Source organism: Dunckerocampus dactyliophorus, chromosome 4, assembly GCF_027744805.1.
Source record: "Dunckerocampus dactyliophorus isolate RoL2022-P2 chromosome 4, RoL_Ddac_1.1, whole genome shotgun sequence".
In the NCBI taxonomy this organism is placed as follows: Eukaryota; Metazoa; Chordata; class Actinopteri; order Syngnathiformes; family Syngnathidae; genus Dunckerocampus; species Dunckerocampus dactyliophorus.
The window spans coordinates 23465439-23487514 of NC_072822.1; the positions used below are offsets into that span (position 1 = coordinate 23465439).

The window sequence follows — 22076 nt, forward strand, 5'->3', positions numbered from 1 at the left end:
GATAATGATATATTTTCCCTCTATGGCTGCTGTGAGTCATGGTTTGTGTGTACTTGAGTTTGTTGGGTGTAGAAGCAAACTGAACAAGCTTGATCTGCACCCCTGCTGCTTCGGCACTCTTTAAGGTCAACGCATGAGACTGAAGTAAACATATGGTGTTTGCGGCTTGTGCAGGTAGGTTGGATTGCAGCTTTCAAAGTCGCAGCAGCCACTCGGTGTGTTGTCTTTGCATAGACAAATGGCGTCATTTGCAAGCTGATTTGGCGGGAATGTGCTGTGATTTTTTTTTTTTAAATTTGGATGGAAAATGCAGCAATATACTGTAGTTCCTAGATAGATAGATAGATAGATACTTTATTGATCTCCAAGAGAAATTCACATCTTTCCAGCAGCTCTGCAAAAATGTCATAATGAACTTGATAACAAAATAAAATAAAAAAACGAAGGCAAGGCATGAGAGACAAGGAAAATAAGAAAATAGAATAAGAGTAAATAAACAAATAAATGCGGAACAGATCATGTCAAATTTGTAGTGCAATAGTACATCATAAATACTAAATAAAATACATTACAGCCGTATAAAAGTGCTGGAGCTCACATGTGTTCACAAAGGTTCATCCCACAGCAGATGGTTCAAGGTTGAGGATTAAGACTTTACTTGGTTGCTCCTTCATTTTACAGTAAAAGGCCAAGAGGATTGAGTGGAGCATAATGGAACTCCCTGGGGAGCAGGACACGTTCAAACTAGGCCATGTCTCGCTATTGTCAAACACACATGAGAGTCCTATATGTTTATACCAGACAAGCCGTGTGTTTTAATAAGCTTCACATTCTTAAAACAGCTACATTTCCATCATTTTTTCATCCTAAAGTCATGTCACAACTGAAGAAGTCAAATATAAAAATAAGAATAAAAGAATATATGTACAGTGTATGGTAGAGCTCCACTTTTTGCTGTGGGTTATGCTCCAGGACCACCAGCGAATGGTGAAAAACCACAAGTGTAATTCACGTATCGGAAATTGCCAATACCACCTGCACAGATTTCCGATCCATAAACCATGTCTGTGTTTTAATGTTGTCAGCAACCGTAGCTAGAAGAGTATTAGTGAATATTGCTGTCTCCATACATGCATTGCACACACACACACAAGCGCTGCGCCTTACATGTTCATGGCCACACAAAACAGTAAGACGCCAACACAACACAAACCTTCCATGTCGCTACAATATCATACTTGCCTGTGGAGAGGCCTCTTATAAAATCAACAATAATGGTAATGTAGGGACCCGAAAAAACTACGGTGCATTCAAGGGCCGCCGAAAAAAGCGCAAAATCTCAACCCTTTTGACGATAAAACATTATCAGTGGCGCATAATGAGATAAACATGTAAAAATTGTACAGTTGTACATGTATGCAATACATATGGCCTGTATAACTCGTAATCGGCTTATGATAAATGAGATTCTGAAGAAAAAAAATGGCCAATTGCCTAATTCTGTATCGCGGTTGTGGATCCACTGTATAATACAGTGGATCCTTGTATAGCATCATTCATTCGTTTCAGAAGATCCGACTCAAACTGAAATGTACTCTAACCAAATAAATTTTTCCCATAAGAAATCATGTACAGTCGTCCCTCGTTTGTCGCGGTTAATTGATTACTGACCCGGCCGCAGTGAGTGAATTTCCACAAAGCACGATTTAATATTAATAAAAGGAATATTTTCATAGTTACAGCATAAAAGAAAACTGTTTATGACTTTCTAAATACGGTGGTTTTTAACATCATTCGAGCTCTGTAAACATGAACTAACACGCCTGTAGTCACCTTTACACTCCTATTATTGTTTGTTTACACCACATTGCGCAGGCTAGGGGGTCACTGTAGGGACACAATAGACGGCTGCCACTAGCATAGCAGGCTACCGAGCTAACTAGTTAGCCTCTCCAATTTACTTATTGTAAACTTAAGAAAGCGTTTCAAACGGAGTGGGGAAGACAAAGTAAGAAGCCAACAACTTTTCCATGCAGTGTGAAGAACGTCATGTCTCATCAATGTAACATTATCGACGCCTAGTGACCAGAATACTACATATTAGGGATGAGTGAGTACTCCACTATCTGTATCTGTAGCTGTATCTCTTCACCCATCTAAATGATATGTATCTTAAATATAACTTTCCTGTTTTACTATGAGTTATTTCTTGAATTCAATAGTGTTTCTCACCTCAATAACCCAAAATGGAGCCAAAGAAAGTTATACATTCCCGCATTTTGGTAAAGAAGGTGAGAGACACTATTGAATTCAAGAAATAACTCTCAACAAAACAGAACAGTGGTGTTAAAGAGGAAGATATTGATCTTGCTGCCACATCGTGCCTTTGGGAACAGTCACATCTTCAATGGAAGTAAAAGTAACCTTAAATGTTCATTAATCCCTATCATTCACCATTTATATGCATTTGGAATTGTTTTCTGCATGTAAAACTATAATTGTAAAACTATGAAAATGTGTTTTGTGTTACCATTTGGGAGAGTCAACAGCTGATGACATCACAGAGGGGCGACAAAGCTGACTTCTGGTTCCAGTTGTCATTTTGTTCGCAAGCTAAAAATGCTAACAGAACGTTTTGTGATTAAAAATACATTATGACCACAGATGGCGTCACGCAGTGTATTAATAACATGACAAGGCGCACACCATATTGTACGTTAGCCAGAAAATGTATGCAAATCAAGGCAAAGTTAACGGAAAAACACGCTAACCAGGGCGGACGCTAACCGAGGTTCCACTGTACAAGCATTTCCCAGTTATTTGTTGACCCCGAGGTGACAGTGTGCTATCTTACAGCGTGTTTGGCTTTAACAGCTTGTGTTTGCCAATCAGATTAAATTAAAACACATTAGGGAAAGGATTTAATTATAATACCACAGCATGACAACAGCATGTAAGAAAAAAGCTGTCAGCTTTTTGTCATGGATTAGCCATGATGACACTATCCCGGCTTTATCTGCAAATATAACAAGATTCTGGTGCCAACTAGTGAATCCCACTTGCTCATGTTGGTGTAGCTTCACAACCAAAAAGGCTTCTTCAGAATTACTATTACCATATGCCTGCTTGTACAATAGACACACGGTGAAATGAATGAAGACTATGAATTCATCACATGAACTAGACCTCTGTTCAGCACTTCTTGCAGTATGGTGGTGAATTATGAGAGAGGTAGTGAGCGTTGGCATGCGGTACCAGTCAAACTCCAGCCAGAGAGCAGAGCTGTGGAGGAGTGCAGGCCTGACCGGAATCTAATCTCCAGCTTCCACATCTGTTTCCTTCTTTTCAACGTGCGTCCATTCAGTCGTGCTTCATTCAGATCATAGAGAAAGCATTGTTTGGCCCTGAAGCTCTTGTAGGGATTTCCTACCTTTCAGCATGTCCGTCATGTCAGTTGATAGAAAAGGGTGGGATGATCATTGCACGCCATTGCTGCATCGCGCCCCATGAAAATAAATCACCTTGGGCCCCCACCCCCGAGCAGCTGTTGTCACCACATCGCTAAAACCTTAACTGACCCAACAAGCCAACATAACTCCAACTCTGAAGTTGTGCAAAAGTCTTGCTTCTTATTGTTCAGTACTACCAGTGTAATATTTACTGTTAGTGAGTTGTCCATGCAAAAGTGCATATAGTATGCAATTCACTATTTGTTGCAAGAGAACATAACAAATGTGCTATAGGCCAGCTTTTACGGTTTCACGCTAATTTTATTTATAAAATTCCAAAATGTTAACATTTATGAAAGGCTTAAAAAAAAAAGTACTTATACAGTACATAAATTTTTAAATCTGCCAACAAGAAAATACATTTGATATGGAATCATTATGTGGAAAAATAATTAGTTTGAATTTCTGTCATCACAAAAACATTTTTTTTTGTAATTCCCGCAGACTCCAATGATGTCCCGCAATGATACTAAGTGGTACTGTATGTCATTGAACACAGTGTTGCTCACCTTCTTCACTGGGACAGGCAGGAATAAAGTTATTGGGAGACAAGGCTGCATTTGTTGTTACATCTGGTAAATGGGGGAGGGACAACTGATTTATGAATACATGTTAAACATTTACCTGCGCTGATTTAAATGTTGGCTCAAATGGGGTGAGATGAAAGCTAACACTCTGCTAGCTTATTTCATTTTGGACATTAAGCTAACAGGTTAATTTCCACAACACACAGACTGGATAGGCTACAAAAACAAAAACCGGTCTCATATTGACACCCTTTTCGGTTGCCTTTCTTCTCTCACCTTTATCCCTTTTTTGTTTTCACTGCCAGATATTATTTTACTAGGCACTTTCGGCATTGTTTCACTCTGCTTTGCCGCAACTGCAGACTGACTGCCGTAGTGGACCAAACCATTTCATGTTGCTATAGGGGGGTGGTCAGTCAGTATGGAAGTTTACTTTGGTCAATGTGGATAATTAACTGGTACTACCAAATACAAGAGATTGTTTTAATCGTTTTCTGACTATATTAAAAAAATCACAACCAGATAGCAAAATTACTTACCTGTTTACTAGGGATGTCCGATGTTGGCTTTTTTTGTCGATAACCAATATGCCCATATTGTCCAACTCTCAATTCCCGATATCAACCGATACCGATATGTGTAACATCACATATCTCGTGTCATGGAAGGACTGGACTTATTACCTTGTTATGTATTATTAATGTTTATTATGTATTATTGCTCTACAAATTTGACGTGATCTGTTCCGTATTTATTTATTCTTATTCTATTTTCTTATTTTTCTTGTCGCTCATGTCAACATTGTACAACTCGCGTAGGCAAACATCTGAGAAATATTTGCGTCTGGGCATGGCAAAGTGTGGCCGAGAAGTCTAGCCTGCCACGTCTGCCTGCCGCTATTCCCTCTTTTTTTTTGCATTCCCGCTACCCTCGTCACGATTAGCGCTGTTTTTGACTGCCACCTCGAACACGGTTCAGCAAAGCATCAGCTCAAGTACAGGTATGTGCTGCATGTGGACTTTATGTCGAGCGGACTCTCTGCTGCAACAGCTTAAACTCCTAAACTTGGCATAGAAACGTCAAAAAATGTTGCTCAGATTGGAGGTTACAGATGTCCGCCATCTCCTGGTGTAAAGTATTAACTACACGAGGCAGCAAATTCATCAAGGTTTTGCGACTTTGGCACTTAAAGGGCGATATACATCACTTCCTGTTGATATGAAAGGACTATGACGGCAAGAGCTCAGCACTTTGCTACCAGAGTTTTGAACTTTTTGGGAGTATTCCTGACCACACTTTGTGATCACAACTGAAAGAAAAAGAAAAGTATGCAAACATCTCTGCCTTCAAGTCGGACTGGCGAGAGGATCGAACTCACCAAAAGAAACTAACAAGAAGCGGCGACAGCCGTTACAAGGCAAGCTAACTGGCTAGCCGCGGCTTTGAAAGACGGCTGCTTACGAAGCCGGAGTCTTGAAATATTTTGGAGTCTTCTTGGTCATACTTCGTGATATCTCTGGCTTCAACTCGGACTGGCGAGAGGCACGAACTCGTTGAAATAACGAATATTAAACACCGAAAGCCGTTGTAAGGCAAGCTAAAAGGCTAATCGACACGCGGGGTTGCTTAAGGCCCTGTCACACCTTGACGATTTAGCCAGCGCATGCCCGACGCGATCATTTTAATGGCATATGTTGAACTGTCAACGTTTTTTTCAATTTTGGGCATATACTGTACATAGCGTATTCATAACGAGTTCGATGTATACATGACGTATTAGTAACTTATATAGAACGTTTCTATAACTTATAGACAACTTATACCAACGAATGCGTAGCGTGTTGCCAGTGTTCACAACTTATGCCCAACGCCAGTCTAACTTATGCAAACCGCACGGCAGCGTATGGCCGACGATCACGTGCCGTAGCCTATAAAAAGGCTGCCACTTGATGGCTCAAATCATAACCTCACTAAACATCGCAGTGTCTGCATCACCATCATGCCGAGGAAAATTACGAAGAGCGCTGCCAACAAGTATCAGGGCAGTGACGGAGGGCGAGGATGTGGACGTAAGAAGGATCCATCACCACCCACAGCCTCCCACTCTCACTCTGATGGCGATGACGTGGGTTCTAACGCCTCTCAGGCATCGTCAATGCTGTCGGAACCTGCTTCCCCAGTGGCCTCCATGTCCTCTCAACCAACTCTTGCCAAAAAGAGAGCCAAAAAGACACAGTTTTGTCTCGATGTCCAAGAGGAGCAGCTGATGTGTGATTTCCTGAGTGAGAACACCATCCTCTGGGACATCAAGAAGACAGACTACCGGAGAGTGGACAAGAAGGCAAAGCTCTGGGAGGATCAAGCCAAAGCCATGGAGAAGACTGTTGAGCACCTTCAAGGGTGGTTCAAATGCCTGTGAGATACCCACACCCGTCTTGACAAGAAAAAGAGTGGTGACGGCGCCCCGGAACTGACAGAGAGGGAGCAGTGGATAAGGGCAAATTTCTGCTTCCTCAAGCCTGTGGTCCGCCATCGCCCTGAGCCCCTCAACAGTGTAAGTATAAACAAACATTAATATTAATATTTGTTTATATTATTTTTATTGGGATTGCAAATTATTGAATTTGCCTTAGTATTTTTTACTAATCAATTGTCTTTAATCGCAGGTGAAGGCAACCATTGCAGCTCACAGAGGGGACCTCGAGGCCGCCGAGGCTGCCTGTGCAGACATCGTGGTTGATGACGACAGCACACCCTCCCCTGTCCACTCCACATTCTCACAGGGCAAGGGCAAGCGTGGCCAAGACGATGACCCGTTGCTGCAGTCACTCCAGAAGAGGCTGCACGAGTCTGGGGAGATCCTCAAAGGTCTCACACAGCCTCAGCCCATCACAGCCACTGCAGTCTTTGCCAACTACGTGCGTGACAGCCTGGTCAGCATGTCCAAGCGCAAGTTCCGGAAGGCACGGTCCCGCATCAACGCCATCCTCAGTGAACTGATGGACAAGGGGAGTGATGAGGAAGAACTTCCCAGATCCACCACCTTTCCTCCTCCTGCTTCCGTGCGACCCAGTTCAGCACCAGCTACCTACACCCCACGGCTTTGGAGATGTACCAGTTACTTCTCCACATGTGGAGACACAAGGCACTAGCTGCGTCACTCTGGGGTTCGCAGACCGCACCAACCTCAATTCCAATGGATGACACCTCCCCCTCAGCATGGGTTCTAGCCGATTCATCACACCAAGCAGCAGCCAAGTTCCGCCTCTCTATCTTCTGCTCTTGGTTCGGCTGGCCAGATGCTGAACCAGAGCGCCAACATTGCCCTTGACACCAGCGATCAGAGTCTGTGTAACATCTCTGTACTTTCAGCAATGCTCAACTCGTCTAGTGGTGTTGATGCTACAAGCAACTCGTCTCGGGAGTTAGAGACACCTCCAACAGCAGAGAAGAAGTAGTGACAGTGACAGTTGTGTGCTTCTCCGTATCAGCAGAGACAGTGTTTTGAGCGTTTTTTTTCACCATTTTGTATGATCATTTTGATCATGTTGTGCCATTTTTTTATTAAACAAGAGCTCTGAACAAAAGTTGCTTAAACTTTTCATGTTTATTCATACAGTCAGAATAAGGTAGCCTTGTAGGATTCTCCATCTCTCGGGTGACATGCACATCTGCTCATCATGGATTCTTGAGGAGTCCTGATGGGTTCCTCCTGCGAACCCCATTTTTATACCCCAATTACCCTAAACGCTGCCAACATGCCATCATATGGTAGCTCAACGTTAGCAGCACGTTCAGTAAGTTCTGGGGTCGTTCGGAATGTGTCAAATACGTCTAAATATGTCAAGTGCGTTAGAGGATACGTTCAATATAAGTTACACATAGGTTCAAAGCACTTTAATCATAGGTTGAACTAACGTCTTGGGTACGCTTGATATTATCTTGACGTATTACGACTTGTGCGTAACTTACAAATAACGTGTGTGAACGGGCATCGACGATCGCATAACTTATTGCCCGCGTATGCGGGACATATGAATCATACGTTGACAAACGTCGAAAAGTTTTGTGCATGCACAAAATTTTTGGACATACTACAACGTATGCCGGAGTGCTTCAGCGTGCTCTTAACTTATACAAAACTTACCCATAACTTATTCGACGTACGCCAGTGTATTGGCCAAATTTTTCATACGTTGGCGTACGCTGGTTAAAATCGTCAAGGTGTGACAGGGCCTTTAGCAACAGAAACAATGCCAAAGAGAGAAAAGAAGAGAAGAAGATCTGATGTCAGCTTGACCAGCTGCTTTTGGCGAATTGTACTATGTGATGTATTCCGTTGTAATTTGTACGCACGTTTAAATAAATTAAAGCATTACCATTACCATATTGACTTTCATTATAGAGAAAAAAAAAACAATACCGATATTACATTTTTATGCCAATATCGGTCCAATAATATCGGTGGGCCGATATTATCGGACATCTCTACTATGTACTGGGCTCCTGTCAGTCATGGGCTATTGGAATTGTGCTAACTTTCCCCACTTTACAGCGCCCCTGCTCACACTCGACCATTTGTACCATTCTGGACTTGGGCACAATTTCCTCTCCCTGTCCTGGCCTCCACCCGCCTGCATTCACACTTAGCGTTTGTGCCATGGCCCATCATTTCTATTCTGCTGTAATACTGCAACTTCTCTGACTCAGTGGACTATTTTCAGTCTTATTTGGAGTCTTCAGATGATTTATTTTGCAAAAGGTTGCTGCTGTCATGAATTACTTACAAGAGGGGTGATAGCATTAATTAAATGGCACCTTCTCTTCTGCTGCATTACTGTAATTTATCTAAGTTAGCTGATTATTTTCAGTCTTATTTGGAGTCGCTCTGAGTATTTATTTTGCAAAAGGTTGCCACTGTCATCAGTTACTTACAAGTGAGGTGACTGCATTAATTCAATAACAAGTTCTATGCTGCTGTATTACTCCAATTCCTCTGGCTTAGAGGACTATTTTCAGTCTTATTTGGATGGATTAATTGAATGGCATGTCCTATTCTGCTGTATTATTGCAATTTATCTGATTTAGTGGACTATTTTTTTTTTTATTTGGAGTCACAAGGTTGCTACTGTCATCAGTAATTTACAAGAGGCACAATTGCTGTACTTAATTGGCATGTTCTGTTCTGCTGTATTACTGTAATTTATCAGAGTAAGTGGTTTATATTTAGTCATGTGTTGAGTTTTTCAGTTTTTTTTTGTACAACGTTGCCGCTGTTATTTATTACTTACACGAGGAATGATTACATTAATTAAACAACATATTCTATTCTGCTGTAGTACTGCAATTTCTCTGATTTAGTGGCTTATGTTTGGTCATATTTGGAGTCGGTTTGAGTATTTATTTTGCACAAGGTTGCCGCTGTCATCAATTAATTCCAAGAGGGGCAGTTGCATGAACAAAATGACATGTTCTATTCTGCTGTATTACTGCAATTTCTTTGACTTTGTGGCATATTTCCAGTCTTGTTTGGAGTCGTTCTGAGTCTATATTTTGTGCAAGCTTGCCTGAATTGGGCATGCATGAATTAAATGACACATCTTTATTACTCGCGGATGAGTGAGTGTGCTGTGTGTTTGACTTTTGGATCATTTCGAGTCTTTGTATTTCATTTATATAATGTGTTGTGTCACTTATTAAGAATCTGCAAAGAACCTTTGCATTCCAGTCATTCTATGACTGCGCTATGTTGCATGCGTGCAAGTGCATGCGCATGGAATCGTGCCAGTTTCAAGACCACTTCTTCCAATCGTGCTTAAAGAGGGGAAGCGTCTGGGTGTGATTTGGTACGCTCACACTAGCCAAACGTATTTGCCTTAGGTGGTAAGTGGGCCCAGGCGCGACGCTATTGGCGTAGTGTGAGTATGCCCTAAGTTCAAGGGTTCATTAAGAGCTTTTTTGCTGTGTTTCTTTAGTTGAAACATCTGTTTACTGCAAAAAAATATTTTAGAAATGCTTGACTGGGTTTGGGTCTATTCGTGACCACTGACAATACAGTTAAACTGTACTGCAACAAAAAATGTCACTGTAAATTTAGGGATACAAATTTAAAAAACACATTTCAAAAAAGTCCGTTGCCGCATGAAGACTGAGTTACATCATGACTTTACTGGTGATTTGTATGATGAATGATATGTAGATCAATGATGAATGAACAGTGATTAAAAAGCCAGACACTGACAATAGCCAATCATACAGGCTACACATAGCATCTGTACAGTCCCTGCAAAAAGGCAGGACCAAAATAGAAGTGCAAGCCTCACTTCAATTTTATAATGCATGTCACAGAGGTATACAATTTTAAAATCCGCTTTTTGTAAGTCCTAACAAGTGGACACAAAATAAAAAGAACTGCAGTGTAGCCCTTTTTTAAAATGAAGTTGACACCCTTCCATTATGGAACACTAGAGTGCTGACACCATGTGTGCCATTATACATGCTTGCATCCTTCTTTGCAAACAAGAATGCCGGTGACATGGAGTTACTTTTACTGAAGGTGTGTTCTGTCAATACATTTAGTTACTCTATATTGTGTTTCCCCACTGTTTTATGGCAGTTGACCAATGGGAAGAAGACCAGTTGTCACATGGAATTTTTCATGAATGGAAAAGTATAAAGTAAAGTAATAAGTAACAATATACTTTACATTTATTTTACAACATACATGAAATTAGAAGGTATGAACGTCTTCAGAAATAACTGAATCCTTTGCTCGTTGAATCTGATCTGTGTCCTTTTTGTGTTTATATACACGCTGAGTTGCTGTCATCTTTACGTCAGGATAGATAGGTGTTGGGTAAACAACCTTGTAATAAAAAAGGCCTCACTGTTAATTATTAATGTTCATAAACGTTGTTTGCTTCCTCCTGTGTAGTGTTGGTGGTTGTGGAGATGTCTGTATTTGATTCTAAGTAAATTAATTGTTTGGTTGAGTTGCTGGTTCCTTTCACGCAGTTTGGCTATTCTTTGTGTAGATGTAGCTCATAAGACATTGTGGCTTAGTTAAGGTTTTGCTTTTAAACAGGGTGGGATGATCAATTAGTAGTTGTTTTAGTGTTGGGGCGCATGACAATGTAACAGCTATTGCATTAGGAAAATCGCATGAAGCATAACATGTTTTATCATCTTAACTGTAGACATTAAAAACTCACCCCTTCATAAAACCACCACAGTGATGATGACGATGCTTCTGGTTAGTCAAGATAACAGCTACAGTATATGTGTTCTTACAGAGTATAAAACCAGTAGCAGCCTGCTGTAGCATGGCGTCATCTTTGTCAGATTAGATAACAATGTAATTTCCTCTGATGGTCCTTATCCGTCACCAGCTTGAGGGCCTGATGACAATTGACTGTCATAATCATGTTGCTTTTGGTCGTGTATTTTCTGGTCCTTATTGTTTATTTTTTTATGATTCTGAGAGTCATTGTCATTAATCACGTGTAGGCAAGACTTCAGGAAAGGTTGTTAGAATAGGTATATGGTTATTTGCGTACACACTAGGGAATCATTCCATTGGGTGCCGAATGTTGGTGAAAATATTTGGCCTCATCCACCATTATCTGAGTCATCTCAAATAATTTGGAGGAATAATTTGCTAAATTGACATTGACAAATGTGAGCTTCAGCCGCACTTCTTTTCTACTGTGTGTGGGTCTTAATGGGTTTCCGAATGGGCTGCATGGAGCAATGCCATTCATCAAGCAATGGTACAATGTGCCCATGGTGTGTCTCAGAGGAATGCTGTTTGGATTACAACAAAGATGAACGAAAGAGTTAATGGCACAGTCCAAAGTTATTCATTCAAGCTCTCGGTTATTGTACGGACAAACATTGTGCCTAACAAACCAGTGTGTTTGCCCGCGTATCATTCAGTGGCATTGAGTGCCTGAACCAAATTCAGATGTTTTGGTTTTCGTTTGACCTTTTGGAACAGATTCATGCCGAAAAACAAAGGCTTCACGTTGTTGCCATTGCCTTAGCATCATGTATTTCACAGTCCTGTGCATGAGAAGACCAGGAAGATGTCATGTATTCATGAGTGATCAGTTATCCCTTGGGATTCAAAGTCATACAAAGCCATCCTGAAGCAAGGCCCAAGTAGCAACAGGCTTCTGGCAAAGATGCGGTGCAATCACAGCGTTCTACCTCTGTAGGTCGTAGTGAGTGGAAGAAGCTCAGAGAGACAGTCTCATAATGTTTTCAGTTATCGTGTCACTGCTTCACAACTAGGTGAAGAAACCACTGTGAGATCCTCTTCCTGCCACTTTATGCTGTGTTTGCCAGTACACAGTGTCAAAGCCAACTGCAAACTACTGTCTACTACTGCTATGGTGAAGGTGTGGTTCCTCTTTAATGGTAATACTGCTCATCCTACTGTGAATAAGTACAATATTACCTATGTGTACAACCAGCACTGGAAATTAGGACCATGACCGGGGTTTGATCAAATGTTAATCAATTTGTCCTAAATACCAAAGCTTCTTGTGTTTGGAGTTGCATGTTCTCCTCGTGCTTGTGTGACTTTACACCGGGTGCTCTTGCAATCTAAAAAAATGTTAGCGTGAAGTGTGAATGGTTGTTTTGTTTTGTTTGTTGTTTGTCCTGTGATTGGCTACCAGTCAGTCCAGGGTGTACTCCACCTCTTAGCCAACGACAGCTGGAATAGGCTCCAGCACACTCCAGCTCACCGTCACTACTTATTAGGCATGTCCCGATACAACTTTTTCACTTACGATCTGATCCCGATATAGCAGCCGATAATATCAGCCGGTATCAGCACAAATCATATGTAATTTTATTTCTTATTTTGTTGTGTGGAATGGTGGGAAAAAAGTTGATCAAGTGATATTACTCAAACAGAGAACAATAATCAGCAACAGTAAATAGGAGAAAAACTGTATGCACTTGGGTTATAGTTTTATCCACAATGTAATGGTGGCTAGGCATAATATAGCAAGGTTCTAGGTGCTCAATTAAGCATTTAAACCCGGCTGTACTCACCACTGACAGGGGCTGGTCATCTTTTCTATTATAGTTAATGACTTCTTGTCATCCTGTAGGACTTTCCTGTGTAACGCTGCTTCGTATGCCTGATGAATTTGGTCATATTAAACTTCCCCGGTTCCGTGCCACAACAGGAAACTTGTGCATGACAAGCACTGAGCTGCGATGTCTTTTTCTAACTTTATTTAAAAAATACACACGGCAAACATCACTCATACTCCATGCTTAACATGTTAGCGCATGCTGTTGTTATGATCACATGGGCTGTGATAGCTGGGGCGGAGTCTGGAATGAACTGCTTGTAGCGGAGTGCCAATATCGGGGATTTTAGATGCAGGCTGTTATAATCCGATATATACGTCTACTTGTTTGTTTGTTTTTTGCTGATATTGGCCCGATAGCCGATATCTGTATCGGATCGGGACACCCCTACTGCTCTGCTACTTACCAGACAGCTGTTTTGTGAACACAGCACAGTTCAACGGCCGTATTCTCTAATATGCTGTACGGTAATCCCTCGTTTATTGTGGTTCATTGATTCCAGACCCGAATGTGATAAGTGAATATCGGCAAAGTAGGGTTCCTTATTTATAAATGGAATATGTTCGTATTTAAAGCAGAAAACCTGCATACAACCTTGTAATATTGTTTTTAGCATTATTAGAGCCCCCTAGACATGAACTACAGTCACCTTTACACTCGTATTACCCAATATAGTAGACATAATAAGAGTAAATAATCAATTTTAGACATAAATAAGAATCATGCTCGTGTGTGTTGCTATAACTGTGCTCCCTAGGGGAGCAGAGTGAGTGGCAGAGAGGAAGTGATGTCGGGGGTTCAGAGTTGAGTTTCAGCTTGCGTGGGTTACGGCTGCAACAGTAGCCAGTGTTTTTATTAGGAATTATTGTGCCCGGTGTAAGATAATTAAATCCTGGTGATCGTGTGTCTCACCGAACAGTGAAGTAATAATGGTGACATCTACTGACTAGTGTAGAATACTATGTCAGCGTCTTTGGATGCGTCTTGGGAAGACCTTACATTTGTATTTTAGTTCATTTTTATGCTTGAAAATGCTTAATTTAGACAAAAAAGGTAAATATAGCTTAAATATGCAGATGTTTTTACTAATAATAGGCCATATTCAACCACGAAATAGCATGATTTATTAATTCATACAGTTTATTTTTGAAAAACCGTGACCGAGTGAACCAACGAAATTTGAACTACAAAGTGGCGAGTGTACATTCAATTATAACCAGTATCCATTTCTTACTGTTTGCTGATGACCATTAGCATGTAACCGGTTGAGGGGGGCACGTCTCTATGCAACTCTGAGCGGTGTGGGTGTGGGATGGTGTAGCCGATCCTCCACCCCTGATCAATCATAACATAGTAAGCGTGGTCAGGGAAGAGGCTACCAAATTTGAGTTTTGCCAAGAGGAGAAGAATGTAGATTTACCCTGTACACAACTTGACATTTATGGAGTATTTTATTAAAAGAAACTCACTATAGTGCCCCACTGGGATACAATATCCTATTAAAAGCACCTGCATGAGCAGGATAGGGCCTCATTTCTGTAGATGTCCTTTTCAACTTTAACAGTGTTTGCTCTTATCAGTACAGAATGATGATATGCACCTGCATGTTATTAATGTGTACTTGGTGAGTTATACACGCTGTATATATCTTGAAAGGGCATAAAGGTCTGTCAGTCTGGACAATTCTTTACAATCCTTTTGTTTCTTTATGTTTCTCTAAGGTTGTTCTCTGAAGCACTGATTTTCTTACTGCCTTCTCCAAATATCACACTGTAACGCCATAGTCACGCTAAATGCATCCATATGGAGTCCGTGCACAGTAGTGTGTGGGCAAAAAGTACGGGAAAGTCCAGCGAGGTGCTTTCCCCGCCAGCATATTCAATAGACCGGGGCCACCTGGAACGCGTCTTCTCGTGGAACATGTGGGAGTAATTTGGAGTCCCAGCTTCTCCCTCCATGGTCTGTCTCCACCCTGTCCCCCCCACCCCAAGGATGTAGAGTAGAGACTCTACATCCTTAGACCCCCTACTGCATGCCTCCCAAGGTGTCTGCGGGAAGGAAGAATAAGTTCTTAGTGCTTATGAGGGTGAGGCTGTGTCTGTTTTTGTCGCGGGAGGACTGGCAAATATAGACTGTGTGATCATCAGGGCAGGTCGACTCTGACACTTTTTGAAGTGGGTGCTTTCAGATGTGAATGAGTGGTTACTGCAACCAAATTTGCCTTCTTTCAGCTGTGCAGTGAAGTTCAACCATAAAGTAACTACTTCAAAATCATCCAGTCATTTATATCGCTGCTCCCTTTATTTTGGTATATGGTTAAAGCCATGGCTGGAGAATTGTCCAACCATGTTTTCATCTTGAAGCTTGCAAATGCATTCTTGCAAATGGTTTGAATCAGATTTATTACTACTAGCAGCTATCTGAATTGCAACAAATTAAATTCAAATTAATTCAATCAGAGCCTACAAACAGATTTACAGCTGCTCATTCTTTCAGAAGTCATCTTTGAGAAGAGAGTTTGTGTTCATTTATTTTACGAGTAAGCAAAGATAGTGTTTCCGTGTCGGGTTCAAGATGAGGCTTTGGTCGGGTTTGGGCTGGTTTTAGAAAATGTACACGTAATTAACAAAATGTGCAGTATTTATTGACACAGCCGTTATTCTTTCTGTGACCCTTCAGCTGCCGTCATGGCATCGTAACAATGCATGAAGTTAATTTTAACGCTGCATGGTTCTATGTGGCGAAACAATTAAATAAGTCCCTTTACCACCAAATAAATGTTGTTGGAACTAAAAGGGGGCCGCACGGTGGTCTAGTGGTTAGCATGTTGGCCACACAGGCACAGTCAGGAGATCGGGAAGACCTGGGTTTGAATCTCCCTTGGGCATTTCTGTGTGGAGTTTGCATGTTCTCCCCGTGTGTGTGTGGGTTTTCTGCGGGTTCTCCGGTTTCCTCCCACATTCCAAAAACATGCATGTTAGGTTAATTGCCAACTCTAAATTGTCCATAGGTATGAATGTGAGTGTGAATGGTTGTTTGTCTATATGTACCCTGCGATTGGTTGGCGACCAGTCCAGGGTGTACCCCGCCTGTAGCTCGAAGTCAGCGGGGATAGGCTCCAGCATGCCCCCGCGACCCTAATGAGGAGAAGCGGTATAGAAAATAGATGGATGAAACTAAAAGGTTCCTCTTGCCCGTTGTGTTTTGTGTTTGAACAGCAGCCGAGGTCCCTGGACCCTTTACTAGGCCAATTCGATCCAGTATCCAGTCTGGTATCAGATTCCGGAGGTCTTTAATGTCAAGTCTCGAGTCAAGTCTCAAGTAAAAGACGGCAAAGTCTAAGTTAAGTTTCAAGTCAAGACAGGTCGAATAAAGTCCAAAGTCATAGGCTTGAAAGTTTTGAGTCCTTACGGGTCTAACAATCAATTATATTTGACAAATACAATGAATGCATTTTGAATTGTTTTATATTTTAAACCAAATAAGTGTGACAAGACTTAGTCGCAGAAAAAGAGTGCTGACATTGCATTCAAGATTTAGTCAGTATGCAAATAGTAATCCCCACCCTACTTGTTTGTTCTTAAACCTGATTGGATGTTAATAGTTTCATTCAATGAGGCACATTCAAAGGGAGAATATGTTGTCTTGCTGGAAATGACATAAGAACGATCACATTAGTTACTTGGAATACTTTGAATGGGGATGCATTTTACTCAACACTTTCACAGAAAATCTCAAGTATTACCAAGTCGTCAGAGTCAAGTCCCAAGTCATTGGTGTCCAAGTTGACTCCAATGTCATGCATGGCAGCTGTCCTCCTCACTTGCAGCACGCGCACGCGCAAACACACATGCATACTCGCTCCGCCTGACACCATTCTCATAAAATATTGTATTTTTTTTTTTTTTACGTCTGCATGTTATGCTTCAATACTTACACTGTCAATACATCGTATTCAACAATACCAAAATGTACTATCAATGTCTGCACTAAATGGCCCCATTGAGTTCTGGCGCCATTGAGTGATGGCTAGACCTCTGCTCTATTCTACCTGATTAGCTGATGCCATTTTAAATGCTCAGATAAATCAACCTGAGTTCAAAGAATGAACTGATAATGTCACTTTTCCACAGGCTATTATTCACGTTCTGTTTGAATACACATATTGACGTGTGAAATAATCACTGGCCCTGGGCTGACCTCGTAACAATGAGCTTGTGCTGCTGGTCATAACAAGACCAGAGCGACACAATATGTGTTGACATGGCCTGGTGTTGAGGATTTTTGTCATTCTAATCATAAAGCCATCAGAAAATGCAGCGATTCATTGTCAATGTCCTTATTTTGGGAGAGACAGTTGTCACTGAATGAGAGAGGCGGGCCTGTGAATCTTTTGCCCGAGATTTGCTAACCAGCTCAGACAAGTTGTTTCATGCGGTTCATAGTCCTCAGACAGGACGAGTTTTTTTTTTAAACATTTGGTTGGTCCCTTTCTTGTCGCTATGTTAGTTTTGTCGTGACAAATAACAAAGGGGAACAATTGTCAAGTACAAATATACATGTTCTTAAGCATAATTCAAACAGTTTTGGAGAAAATAAACACAACAAATTCCTAAAGATCTACCTCCTCCTATAAATATAGAAAATATATGTATTTATTATATTTATTAAAGAGAAATATGTGTACATATGTATGTATATTATACATGGATAGCAGGGATGCATACACCTTTTCAGCATGCAAGTTACAAGTCAAAATGATTTACCTCTTACATATAACATATATAAAATCTAACTGCTAAACATTGAAATACTCTTGTAAATACTAATGATTAGTATTTCACATTCACAATTCAAAGTTTACAGATAATCAAAGTAGGTGATATCATAATTATATCCATCCATCCATTTTTTATACCGCTTATCCTCATTAGGTGTATGCTGGAGCCTATCCCAGCTGACTGTGGGGAAAAAGCCAGGGTACACCCTGGACTGGCTGCCAGCCAATCGCAGGGCACATACAGACAAAAAATGATTCACACTCAGATTCATACCTTTGGAGTCTCCGATTAACCTAACATGCATGTTTTTGGAATGTGGGAGAAAACCCATGCACACAAGCTCCACACAGACGACCAAGCGGAGATTCGAACCCAGGTCTTTCCGATCGCCTGACTGTGTTGCCAATGTGCTAACCACTCGGCCACCGTGCAGCCCTAATTATTTTCATTATGGCAGTAAAGATAATTAAACATAATTCCTCAATCCATTATGGCACACAGTTTATGTATTACACAGTTTATGTTAGCATTTGCCATCAAACATTACCAATATACAAAAATTGAAAATGATTATGCAAAAGGCAATGCAGCTGAAGTCAAGGCAACATATTGAAAAGGTTTCTGCAATGGCCACATTTTCCATTTCATCATGAAATCATAGTTGAAGAAGCGGACATGTAGAAAACACTGATTTCTGTAATGGAGTTCATGACACAAAGCAAAGCCATCAAACAATACTTATTTTTTTCTACGTAACTAGCCGCTACAAGTGAACAGATAACTTTTGTTATAGATATAGACATCTTACCGCTGAGTTAGTTTATCCGTAATAAGAATAATAAAGATGAAAGTTGCATCTCCATGTGTAGCTTGAAACGCTGCGGGGGAGCAAGAGTAAATCAGGAGGGGAGCTTAATGTCAGCTGGCTGATGTCAAATGACATCTACAAAGTGACGTTTACGCGATCGACCCAAACTACCTTGGTGATCTACTGGTAGCTCACGACCAACGTAATGGGCACCATTGATGTATATAGTACAGTCGTCCCTCACCACATCGTGCTTCAAATTTCACGCCTTCACTCTATCACGTTTTTTTTTTTTAATATATCAATTAATAAATGATGCTGTTTCGTGGTTGAATATGGCCTATTATAATTGAAAAATAATATGCATACTGAAGCAAATTATACATTTTCTTTCCATTTTCTAGCATAAAAATGGCTAAATGGACAAAAATACAAATGTAGGAATTCCGAATACGCATTCAAAGACACTGTGAACCACGTGTAGTTTTATACACGGGGATCTGCTCAGTGTAGCAGTGTGTTCTTTGCTCTCAAACCAAAATGTACTCTAACTGAATCTAATTTCCCCATAAGAAATAATGTAAATAAAATTTATCCATTCAAGAAAGCCAAAAATGTTAACACAAGACACATTTTATAATTTTACAGTTAGTTTTACATGCAGAAAACTATTTGAAATGCATATAAATGACGAATGAAAGGTATAAATGAACATTTAACATCATTTTTACCCTAATCAAAGACTTGACAAAGACTGATATGAGACAGCGGGATCCACTCAAACACCACCTTCGTGTTTTGCCATGACTTCTTGAATTCAATAGTGTTTCTCACCTTCTGTATCGAAATGCTGACACTTGCAACTGTCTTTGGCTCCATGGTGGGTTATTTTGCAACCGTGATCAATAGGTAAAGGCAGAAACCAGTGGCATAACTGTGTTAGTTAGCAAAGAACTACAGAGTTAACCGCTGATAACGTCATAGACGGGTGATGGATCTGGGGGACAGTGACACCCGGTTTCCATGCTAACACGATGCTAACAGGGATGTTTTTGTGATTAAAAATACACTACAAACACGGTTGGACTCACGCAGTGTATTAATAACAAATTAATCATTTTGTACTCTAACTGGGAAATGTACGTGAACTGAGGCGTACACTAATTGAGGTTCCACTGTAGCTTATATGACATTTTAGTTGATATTTGACATGACTTCATCTTTGTGTTTTGTGACGTTTATCATTATCAATGCTAAAATGTTGTAAGTTTCTCTACAGTAGAATCCCACCCCCAGTCAGGATTCAATGCATCCTGACTACATGACCTACATGAAGGTCCAGTAAAGCATGTCTTATCTCTGTCATGGTAAGAATGTTTTCAGTTTGTTTTGCCTCTTGTCTCAGGGGAATTTACTGTTTTCTAAATCTCACCCACAAACATCAATTATCCAGTCAGTGCTTAGCAACTGTAACTAGGCATGGAAGGGTCTTCCAAGCTTTAATTGCCTCTCCATGAAGTAGTCTGCATGGGAGGTGGAAGGGCCTTTACTGCAGGAGTAAGTCGAATTAGGTGAATGTGAGACCGTGACATATCCTAGAGAAGAGCACACGACAGGAAAAATGGAACACAATTAACTGGTCTAAAACCAAGCATCCACGTTCCTTCCTCGTGTTTTATAAACAGGCCTGAAGCCGAACACATTATGTACTTGCCAGAGACGGCAGCCACGCAGTGTCATTGCCACGCCACAGCACCACTTTAGTCCAAATTAGCATCTTAGCGGAGGCCTTGAGCCGACTTGCACACAACATCTACTTCAGTGACCATCACACCCAGTTAGTTCAAAGACATGAAACCAGTTCATCGGAAGTGACATCAACGGTAGACTTTGTTGCATTCAAACACTATTGCACAGGAGTCCAATGCCAGCACAGTGCCACTGTGTTTTATTTAGAGTGTAAATAATTGCTTAATTCCATATTTAAACAGTAGTGGAGCTATTAACCTCCCAGCCAAATCCAGTTGATCCCTCAAATTATTTTCATATTAAATTTTTTACTGGAGAGCCACAGAAGCTGTGAGCACTTCTACATCACATCATACTGGCGTTTCCAAAATTTTCGAAGAATTAAATGAATTGAAGGATGCTGGGGGCACTTTTGTACACTTCTTTTGTAAAGAAGAGAAAACCAATCCAATATAGGTCAATACTGTATATCAGGCGTGTCCAAGCCTTTTCCACCGAGGCCCGCATACTGAAAATCAAAGGATGTGGAGGGCCACTTTGATATTTTCATGCATTTTGTAATTTAGTAATAAGGTTAAAACTGTATATTCAAAGACAAATCTTAGTTTTATTATTAGTTATTAGTGTTAAGGTTTCAGCTTCTTCTCTTTCAATTTTGCCCAGTTTTGCCGGGTGTTGTGGCTTAATTTTGTTTCTACAATATGCGTGGGCAACACTTTGGACACCCCTACTCTATATGCCAATGTTTGATTTAAGTGATTCATTTCATTATGACCTTTTTGTAGAGCTGCTGGAAATGTGAATTTGCCTTGGAGATCAAAGTATCCATCCATCTTCTATGCCGCTTATCCTCACAAGGATGGCGGGTATGCTGGAGCCTATCCCAGCTGACTGGCGAGAGGCGGGGTACACCCTGGACTGGTCGCCAGTCAGTTGCAGGGCACATATGGACAACCATTCACACTCACATTCATACCTATGGACAATTTAGAGTCGGCAATTAACCTAACATGCATGTTTTTGGAATGTGGGAGGAAACCGGAGTACCCGTGCGCACAAGGGGAGAACATGCAAACACCACACAGAGATTCAAACCCAAATGTCTTGACTGTGTGGCCAACATGCTAACCACTAGGCCACTGTGCGGCCCATTTTTAGAGTATTTCAATGGCCTATAAAAAATGACCTGCAGGCTTTAAATGTCCGCAGGCCACACTTTGGACACCCCTGGCATCACACAATAAATACAATTACTTAGGCCTGTCACCATAAAAATGTTGCTGGTCGATAATTGTGCTAAAATTTATTGACGATAATCGATAATGTCAAAAAAAATTTAAACCAATTTTTCATTTGGTTTATTATTATTCAATGACCATTTTGTCATGTCACAATTGCACCACTAGATGACACTCAAACGTCGTGTACCTGAGGCACGGAAGCCGACTACTTGAACACTCACGAATCGCGGGGCGTCACCATTTCACATACCAATCCTACTCATGGTGTCAAAAGGACGACACACAGCAACGCAATAGGTGGCTAAACACAGACAAGACAGTGAGCTAAAATGCAATGCTGCTCATTTCTCCCA

At 40.9% G+C, this 22076-nt stretch overlaps 1 protein-coding gene across 1 annotated transcript in view; it reads left to right on the forward strand.

The window, feature by feature from the left end:
* Positions 1-22076, forward strand: part of zdhhc8b (zinc finger DHHC-type palmitoyltransferase 8b) — an 86813-nt gene that overhangs the window by 1668 nt on the left and 63069 nt on the right. The gene's annotated exons all lie outside the window — the stretch shown is intronic.